The sequence below is a fragment of the Sphaeramia orbicularis genome, chromosome 4 (assembly GCF_902148855.1).
Source record: "Sphaeramia orbicularis chromosome 4, fSphaOr1.1, whole genome shotgun sequence".
NCBI lineage: Eukaryota > Metazoa > Chordata > Actinopteri > Kurtiformes > Apogonidae > Sphaeramia > Sphaeramia orbicularis.
The window spans coordinates 47,997,329-48,008,006 of record NC_043960.1 but is presented as its reverse complement, the minus strand read 5'-3'; the positions used below and the strand labels follow the sequence as shown (position 1 = coordinate 48,008,006).

Here is a 10,678-nt window from a genome sequence, read left to right as displayed (position 1 = left end):
AATTCTGAAAGCTCCCTTAAGAGTTTATTTTTCTTCCTTCCTTGACATTTAAACATTTTTATATTAAAATACTAGGTCATCAAACATGCACTGCGTTGTTGCTACAAATATACTAAATTAAACAATTATTGGAATTGATTTGAGATAAATACGATATGCAGAGCTCACACAAGGAGACGTCCAGGAAGAGGAAGACAAAATTCCAAGATTTCTAGCATTATTAGGCTGTAAGCTATTGTTGTCATGGACTCATTGCATTATGCAACATAAAAAAGATGTTAAGTGAACAAAATAATACAAATCTCTCTAATGTGATCCGATGATATGGGACTTAGTAGTTTAGAAACATATTGCATGCACTGTATGTGTGTATGTATGTATGTATTTTTTATTAACAATGACATGCAAAACCTATCATTGACGCATCACTGCTACTAAAATTGTGACTAACATTGACATTTTCTTGTATGTCATTCTGCCCTAGTTACAGTGGTTCTTTCATTTCAATAAAGCTCTTTTTGTTCTTTTGAAATGTATCGCATCATTTGCATTCAGTTTGTGTTTCTTTCATCTTTCTGTTAGATGCGTTACTGCCTACCCCTGTGGTGGAGGAGGTTGTAAAAAACAAACACTGTATTTGACATGAATTCACATGGTGTGTTATATTTTTGTAGAGGATTGAATTTCTGACCTGTGCAGTACACACAAGCAGTCACTTTGTAAAGAAGTTTTGCATCTGTAACTCTAAAATTAAGTATTACAACCACTCATGGACTCCTATTTATTTTCTTCATATTTAATGCAGTATAATGGCTCCAAGAGGCAGTGCAGAGTTTAACACACAAATCAGATTATACCACAAGAGGGCGCTTCAGAACAATGTCCGTCCCACAGGTGACTATACTTAAAAGTAGGTTAAAAACCAGCAGAAACATAATACATAGAATTACAAGACAGCTGACTTATCGGTTGATAAATCTGGAATATGACACTGATGAATCAGTCACCTGTGGTGTCTACATGTAGAGGAACATACGATGCTGACAACTGTAGCATAATAATATGAAAACTATAAAATGACCCCAAGTGTTAAAATAACTGTTATTGTAATATTGGGGATTTCTGTGTCCTCATTAGACAGATGAGGGGGGAAAACTTCCTCTGTCCTAAAAACATCCGCTGACAAAATCTCTCTCTCTCTCTCTCTCTCTCTCTCTCTCTCTCTCTCACACACACACACACACACACACACACACACACACCAAATTAAATATTTAAAAATTTTGAACTCATATTATTATATTACAGTGGTTGTAGACGGTTTTTTATGTTCAGTTAATAATATATTTTGTTGACAAAATCACTTTTCTTCAGTTTTCCCTTGGATTTACTCTGATATTTTATAAACATCCACATGATCAGTGAACATAGGAAAATACCTGATTTTCACAGAAAAAGAATAAATACATAGGAGAATATTATCATCAATGGTGATAAATCATTTGGGAAAGACAAAAAAAAATATTTGGAAGTTGTGACAAAAAACAGTTGCGGGTCTGTAAGAGTTAATACGTCCAGTTACATATCACTTAGTCCATGACAGAAATACAGTTCCTGCTTATTGTTCATTTAACACCATTTCCTCTGGGACATGTTTAGCCTTGGGTCTGGGATAATTACTGGAAACCCTAATGGGGGCAGGGAACGGCCCAGCTGTAAATGAGCCTTTCTTTGGGTCTGGTTGGGTTGGTCCAGTCCCTGTTGTGGCTCCTTCATTGGTCTGATCCAACATCAGTCCGTTGACTTCAGGTCTCCCTCAAGTTTGAAACTTTTTTTTACGAGCAGGAGGACTCGGGTTACAACAAACTCTTGTAACCGATCTCACAGAGCGGCCGAGAGAAGAAAACACTCTTTCAATAATTTACACATCTGTGCCTGATCCACGGTTACAGAACAGAAACAGGCAGATACGAGCCGAGGGCGGTTTGATTTTGTCAAACGGATACTTGAAAACAAACCAAAGTGCTGTAAGAGTGACTTCCTCTGCTGTCGCCAGAATGAAGACTTGATTTGGATGAGATTTACTTGTCATCTTGTCGGCTGACCAGTCCTGAATATCCCTGAGTTGATAGAAAGGTGAGTATCAAACCACCGTCGCTGTCCTGCTGAACTTAACGGCTGAGTAGCTTTTAATGAAACATCTCATCATCAGGACAATAACGTACTGAACGGTCACTGTTATCACAGGCAGATACGGGTTCGTCCAAACTTTTTATCATGTCAAAGCACAACGCTTTTCAGGGCCAGAAGACCAATGGAAACCTAATAAGACTGTGTTTTGTTTTGTTTTTTGTTGCTGTGGTGGTTTAGTCGTTTGATAGGCTGCAGTTATTATAAAAAAAACTTAGTGTAAGTAACTCAGTAATGTTTTCCAGCTAATCAGTTTGGACGTGATTCAAAAAGCAGTTTAAACAGTTTAGCTAGCAACGGCTAAGCCTGCCACAATTTATTATGAGGTCATTTCAGGCTCTAATATGAAGGAGTAAAAGTAGATCTTGTATAGTTTAGGACTTGTGAGACATTGGCAATGTGAATGAGACTTATTAAGTATGGATGAAATTGATTTAGCCGATTTATTAGCAATGATACGGCCAAATGTGTTCTCGCGATAAAACTTTATCAATCAGTATCCGTAGTTGTCACAGTAAATGTGACGTTGTTTCTTTATCGTTTTAAAGGCTGTTTTTCAAGACATCAGACAATTATTTGTGGTTTTAAACTAGGGGTGCAACAACTAGTTGACAAATAGCCAACAACTAATATAGTATTCGTCAGATCGTTAGTGACGTCATGCACTTTTGATAAAGGATATATAAATAAGATAATAATTTGATAAGAATATATAAATATTTTATTGCCCTAACCCTTGAGTATTTAGTTGTGCAACAAATTTTGTGAGGCACTGAAATTGTTATGCACAAAATGTTTTTTTGTTTAAGGGATTTTATTGCTGCTGCAATATTTGTTGAATATTGAGTAGCCTATTTGTTTAACAAATGTTATGATTTCTAATTGTGCACCAAACGTTATTGTTAAAGGAAAGAAAATACATAATTTTGTTGCTGAAATAAATATAAATAACTTCCACTGTAGGTTTTTTTTTTTTTTTTTTTTTTTTTTTGTGGTTCATAATCTTAGTAGTTGATGACTAGTTGACTATTGAAATCGTCATCAGTTGCATCAGTTAAACTCCTCTTCTTCTTGCTCAGAACAAGACAAATACTTAGAACAGCAGAACATTTCAGAAATTCAGAAGAAGAACATTTGAAGCAAGTATGAAACCATATCTATAAGGATTTGCAAAAAATTCTTCACAGGTATGTCAGTACAAAGAGCACCTTCATGTGGGGGCTGACGACAGTTACGTTGATGTTATGAGTACAAAGTGTGCGCCATTCATTGTGTCATGTCAGCTGAAGAAATATATAGAAAGACGGGGGGAAATTACATTTATGTCTGTTTTTAAAATCAAATACACATCTGTGCAGCTTCAGGCGAATCTTGGCAAAACAGAGAAAAGGTGAAGACGTGTTTTGCAAACAGTGATATGTTTTGTAACACATTGGCATGTTTACATTGTAAAGCTTAACAAGGTTGGAGTGTGGATGAATGGCTTCACTGTGCAGCCCAGAGCCCTGGCAGGTACAGCAGCAGTGAACATTATCATGCACAGGCTAAGCAGACATGTCAAATGAATTATGGTTTCAGATTAGGACTTGGACTTGCCTCTCTTCTTGCATTAGTTGCGTTGGTAGTCAAATTATTTGGTGTTCTTTGTATGAGTTCCATTGTACTTTGGTTGCCTGGGCTTCTTTTGTGATCCTCTGTTGTTGCAAAGGCTGACAACAAGTAAACTGAGGTGATATCATAGAGGAACCATTAGGATTTCTTTTAATGTCATCTGAAATATCAGCCAGGATCTGTTGGCCTGGGTGCTGCTGATTTCCTTAGCTGATTGAATTCTGATTCACAACAACAGTTTGATTCAATCCTCTATTCTGTTTGATTACCTCCGCCAGGAGGTATTGTGATTGCTTTGCTTTGTGTGTTTGTTTGTTTGGGTGTTTGTTTGTGTGTTTGTTTGTTAGCAGGATAACTCAAAAAGTTATGGACAGATTTTCATGAAATTTTCAGGAAATGTTCATACAAGGAAGAAATTATAAAATTTTGGTGGTGATCGGGTGGGGGTGAGGGAGTGGGGCGACAGATATGTCTTGGCAGAGGTCTGCGCTCTCCGAGTGCTTTTCTTGTTCTATATGGATTCTGTAGGGGTTTTTCAGTTACAACAGTAATTTTGCCCAGATACGAAAGAGATGGGGGGGGGGGGGGGGTGAATTACACATGTAGGCTAACATTTTAAGCGAGTGCATTATTTTAAAATACTAAAATTTACAACAAGACTTTGCAGTTAAATGGATGCACTTTTTTTTATTAAAGTATGACCAACAAGAACAGAAACTGTGGCATGTCAGTAGCCACTTTTACACAGAGATCCTGGAAAAAAGGTGAGATGGTGATCCTACCTTTTTTCCACCATTTACATAGCCAAGCCAAAGGAGTAACAGAGGTGAGACAGGCTGGACATTTACACAGCGGACCTGCATTCCGTAATCAAAGAGGTGGTGACCCAGCGCAGCTTATAGTGCGCATATAGACACTGGCATGGCTTCTGCGGCAACCGCCCCAGGTGCCAATCCCGCAGCTGCGTGCCATGGGTTGCCAGGCATGTGGCACCCCTGGCATGAACCCACAGCACACTGTGGCACCCCTGGCCTGAAGCTGCAGCACCCAGGGGGCTGCCACAGAATCCATGCCAGTGCCTCCATATGCACCCACTGTCTCTCAGGCGCGGGGTTCGCCGTCATCAAAACATCACACCTTGGTTGCGGAACGAGAGGTGTTCCTTTTATATAGCATCCCGGAATTATGATTCCATTTTTATAATGGCTCGGTTACTACCCTCAGAGGCATTACAAAGCCACAATAAAGATCGGACTAAATGATCCCACCATTTTGTTTACACAGATGTTCCGGAATAAAGGCGAAACATTCCCATAACAGAAATGCTGTGTAAAAGGGGCTAGTCTTGCATGCTTTGGAGGAGGTGTGTGTGTGTGTGTCATTTTGTTCATTCTGTTATAATAAGGTGCTTTTCAGTCTGTATTCTTTGTTATTCATTCAAAAACTTTTCTGTTCTCTCTCTCTTACTATCTATATATCTATATATCTACATATATATCTATCTATATCTATCTATCTATCTATATCTATATCTATATATATATCTATATATATATATAGATATATATATATATATATGTATGTTAGAGGTTGACCGATTATCGGTGCCGATATTTGGAATTTTGACATATATCGGTATCTGCCTTTTTTTAATCCGACGGGCCGATATTAAGAAATCAATATATATATGTTAGAGGTCGACCGATTATCGGTGCCGATATTTGGAATTTTGACATATATCGGTATCTGCCTTTTTTTAATCCGACGGGCCGATATTAAGAAATCAATTCAAAACTGGGTTATTTCAGCTCAGATGCAGCCGCGCCTCTCTCTCTCTCTCTCTCCTGCCTACGTCTCCTGCACTATCCACCCCACGCCCTCTGATTGGTTGATGCGGAAGCTGTCCTCACACACACACAGACTGGGACTGACTTGGGATGAGACTGTGTTCTACATGCATTTTCTCCATTACTAATACATAGTGTGCAGAGTGTTTAGAGCCAGATTGATGAACTAATGTTCTGGTAAAAGTTAATCAGACTTCACCTTTGCGTGCTTCCCTAAAACAAGTGAACTGAGTTTTTTACGCGCTCTCTCTTAATCACACACACATGCTTTTCAATCACGGACTGTTTCCATCGCCATATTATCAGCAGTCTTCTTTTAACTAATTCTCAGACATGTCAGGAGGTAATATGTGTTAGCAAAGCTACCGCTAATGTTTACTCGGCTCTGACGTTCTTCCGCTGCTCACTGAAACATTAGTAGTAGTTGTGAGATATAGAGCACAGGGATGTTTAGTACAGTTTCAGAAGAGTTTTCTGCGTTTACCTTTGACACGTGTTTTCTCTCCGGAGCTTCTCACACGAGAAAACTTCACCTCTCCGCGGTGTGTACCCCTTCCGTGTCGAAATCCGACGCGGAAGGGGTACCCCCTGCGTCAAATAGTGCCGCTATGGGGCTCTGACCGCATGTGTCGATTTCTGACTATTTGGGATGAGACTGTGTTGGTATGTAATGTAATAGTGTGTGTTTGCGTTAAAGTCACATAAAGAACTCTACAACTCCTAACTACTAATGTTGCTGTGAGCTTTCTAGTCCTATGATCTGAAAATTAAAGTGAAGATGAGAGAGAGAGAGTAAAATTCAGAAGTGATTTATCTGAACATGGTGGAACATTTTAAATAATGTGTGTGCTCATTACAGCCCTAAAGGCTGTTTGTGTTCTGTCAGGAGTTTAATTGCACTCATAGCAACTATTATACTTTTTTATGTAGCTTTTGTCATATTAATCATTAATAATGTAGCAACATAGTTTTGAATGACAGGGTCCCTGCTATCGCATGGTAAAATATAACATTTAATAATGAAATCAACTTTAGGCTTCCCAAATGCTGTAATAAATTAAGCATGATAAGTTGAGCATATGTCAGCACATGGCCCAAGAGTTTACAAGAGTCTCCCTGTATTTTTGTTGTGTTTGAACTTAAAACAAAGATATGTCATTATAGTTATATTTAAGTTTTACTTTATTTACTGTGGAAAAATTTAAAGGAGCTATTTATTTAAACTTTTATTCAACTTTGTAAGAGATGCTTCTGAGTCTAGGAAATCCATGCACTTCTGGAGCTATTATTTTCCATTGTTTGATTAAATAAACATGCTTTAGGCATTTAAACGAGGTTCAGTGTTTGCATTATTCAGAATTTTTCACACCAATATTTACAGTTTTACTGCAAATGAAAATCGGCTCCAAATATCAGTTATCGGCCTCCCCTAACTACTAATAATCGGTATCGGCCTTGAAAAACCCATATCGATCTATCTCTAATATATATATATATATATATATATATATATATATATATATATATATATATATATATATATATATATATAACACAACAGTGGGAGACTTGGAGGAATCAGTAAAGCATCTGTAGGTTTCACTTTCACTTTAAGGTTTGGTAGTGATGTGCGAGTAGGGGTTTTTTCAGCCCACGGGGCTTTTGTGTAATTATTTGACCTGACCCACCCCACAAATAAACTGACATTCTTTTGACCCACCCCAACCCGCTGATGTGCACATCACTAAAGTACAGCACGAAACGCATCCCCATATAATCCCTGGATGGACCTGTCCATAGACGTGCTACAGCAACAGCAAACATACAGCCCGCTGGCCAAAACTGGCCTGCCAAACATTGTAATTTGGCTCATAGTAGGGCTGCACAATTAATCGTTAAAAGATCGCGATCTCAATTCACACATGAATGTGATCTCATTTCTTAACATGGATGATTCTTAAGCATTTTATTTCATGGCTGCATTACAAACAAATGTCCACAAACTCAGAACCGCTGCCGTCTCTTCCCTCAACCAATGGTAAAGCGTCTTTACAACACATGAGCCTGCTGCTGTCGGCTGCAGTTGAGTGAAGAAAGAGTGAATTACAGCGGAGGAACGTCTGCGGTAAAGAGAATGAAATGGATGAAAACCCTAGTGGTAGTGGTGAGTCACACACCTGAACTCGTGCCCATTTAAGGTTCACTTTCGGCGATGTTAATCTCATGTCGATCTTGTTTTCTGTCATCCAGATCCAAGTGCGTTTTCATTTTCACTTCTCTGACTTCTGTGCTGTTCTCCTTTTCTTTTCTTTGCCAGTGAGATTAACTCAGCCTTTAACCAAGAATCAAAAGTCTTGCCCTCTACAAACACTGTATATTAAAAATATTCCATTGCGCCAGCTGGGAAGTTTCTTTGCACTGCAAAGTTTCACAGATCAGCTGATGTCGCTTAGCAACCAGAACTGTAAGTGCAGGGAAAAGGTAAATGAACATAAAGTTTCCAACCAACACACATGCGGGTTACCGGCCAAAATGCACGCGCCTGCAACCCCGCCCCCCCCGCTTGAACTGCGCGCTTGCGACCCCCCCCCCACACACACACACACACACACACACACACACACACACACACACACACAGCCACACTAACAGATCAGTTCAAAAGCAAACACTGCATAAGTGACCAGACGACTTGCAGAGTGATATAATATGACTCAGACGCAAAAGAACCCATTTTCCTTGACAGCAGTGCAATAAACATTTTGTGAAAAAAATCGTCCCAGAGAATCGTGATCTCAATTCTAAGCAAAAGAATCATGATTCACATTTTTTCCAGAATCGTGCAGCTCTAGCTCACAGTATGAATTTCGAAAGTGCAAAAAATTATACTAAAGTTTTTAATAATCAAAACTGTCATACTTGTTTTAGTTCAGGTTCCACATTCAGCCTAATTGTGATCTCAAGTAAAATAATAGCATAATACCTATAAATAATGACTCCAAATTTAAATCAAAATTTCGTTGTAAAAAGTTGGTATTGGATCAGCAAAACTAATCCTAAAAAAATCGGATCAGATCGGAAGCAAAAAAATCTAGATAGGGACATCACTAATCAAAAAATGCATGAGTAAAATGAATTAAACCACAAAACATTTAAAACCTTGATGGTGAAGACAAAGAAGTATCTTTTTAAGTGTAATACTACTGATGACCACAAAGTGCTGGCTCCTGAAAAGCCTGACTTGAATTGAACTTTCCTTTAACATGACAAAGGAGTTATCTGGACTCAGTCACTTTCTTTTACACATTTCTTTCACATTTTGTTCTTTTACACATATGTAAATAATCATAATAATAATAATAATAATAATATTTTGAGGTTAATAGACAATATCGATATGTGCTATAGGGTTTGACCTGAAAGTTCAACTCTTTGAAAACTTGTTCAGCTGATGAACATGTGGTGTCAGTTTTAGTTGAACTTTCACTTTTACTTAAAGTGTACACTTGTGAACAGCACTTGACAGTCTTTGTCAGGTTACTCTTTGCTTCAAACAAAATTGGTGCATCATCTGACACAGCCAGTCTTTAGCCCCTTTTACATAGCACTTCTGTTATGGGAATATTTCACCTTTATTCTGGAACGACGTCTGTGTAAATGAAATGGTGGGATCATTTGGTTCCACCTTTATCACAGCTTTGTAATGCCTCTGGAGGTAGTGACATAGTTGTGATAAAGGTGGAATCATGATTCCAGAATGCTACATAAAAGGAACACCTCTCATTCCGAAACCAAGGTGTTATTTCGATAATGTTTTGTGTGTGCGAAGCCCAGGCCAGGAGGATCTGATTTGTGACCAGTGGAATATGTACAATAGCCTACAAGAGGTTAAATTATGGTCAAATTACTCTTAGTGGATGTACGTTAGGTGAAAACTTCAAATTTGTATCCACACAAAACTGAATGTTCACTGTCAATGAAGCCCCAGAGCCCAGTGTGCCCTCACCTTTTGATTGACAGGTGTGGTTTATGGCCTGCTGTCTGCTGAATTGGGCTTTCTGAGCTACTGTTTAACATATGCATGTCCTTTGGCCCTAATATAGTCACTTCTACGAAGAGGCAAGATGGCAGCAGCCAAAATGCAAACTCCTGGCTTTGAAACAACAGTTTAATAACCAGCAGGAAACATCACAGGAGCACAGTCAATGTATTACAAAATAAAAACAATAGCAATATTCTGTGTTTATATGTGGGATATTTTTTTAAATGAGGACCGATTGAAGCAGAAAATCAATTTTGTCATTACAGAAGCCAAATAATCACAAGTTAAATGCAAATTATGCTAATCATTACCCTTTGCTTAAGCTACCCTAATGTGAGGATAAACTGCATTTCTCTGTACTCTGAATACACAAGGTTTTTGAAGATGCCATCTTGAGCTGTAATGGAAGCGAAAAGGAGTATTTTTCTCCCTTTTCAGATGAATAATAAATAATAATATTCAGTGGCCAGCAGTAGCCCTATCTATGTATATTTCAGTGTAACTGTATCTGCGCATCCCTTCTCTGAGTGTGTTTCACAACAGGACAATACAGTCACACTGTCAGTTATTTCCCATGTTGTTTTGTCATTAAGGGCTGTGTTTGGAACTGCAGTGTGGAAACACTTTTGGTCCTTCTGAGGAGGATCCAATGGTAACTCACCACCAAGACAAGAGAGGTGTTAGACCTGCTTTTACCAGAATGCCAAGTTCAGCAGAGTGCGCCACTGGCCTCAGGTTTCCCTGGACACCCAAAACACTCTATGGCGTATGGGACTGTCTAAAAGAGCAGAATTTCAGAGCTACAAATATCGTGGATTGTTGGGCAAAAGGAAGTGAGCCATACTTAGTGTTTCCTGTTAACAGACAGTTAGACCCAGTTAATTTCAGGATGCCACTTGAGTCACAATTGCACTCTGTTTTATTCAGTCCCCCTCTGTTTTTATCGTCGCTAAGGTAGTCAAGCACACTGCTACTTACCACACCATTA

At 38.6% G+C, this 10,678-nt stretch overlaps 1 protein-coding gene across 2 annotated transcripts in view; it reads left to right on the top strand.

Annotated features, from left to right (window-relative positions):
* The first annotated feature begins 1,684 nt into the window (after positions 1–1,684).
* tnfaip8l1 (tumor necrosis factor, alpha-induced protein 8-like 1) overlaps positions 1,685–10,678 on the top strand; it is a 75,452-nt gene continuing 66,458 nt past the window's right edge. Inside the window, exon 1 of one of the 2 annotated variants that reach the window (XM_030132131.1) lies at positions 1,685–2,136. The gene's annotated coding sequence lies outside the window, so the exon portion shown is untranslated. The remainder of the gene's footprint in view (positions 2,137–10,678) is intronic. The other variant, XM_030132129.1, reaches the window with a different exon arrangement.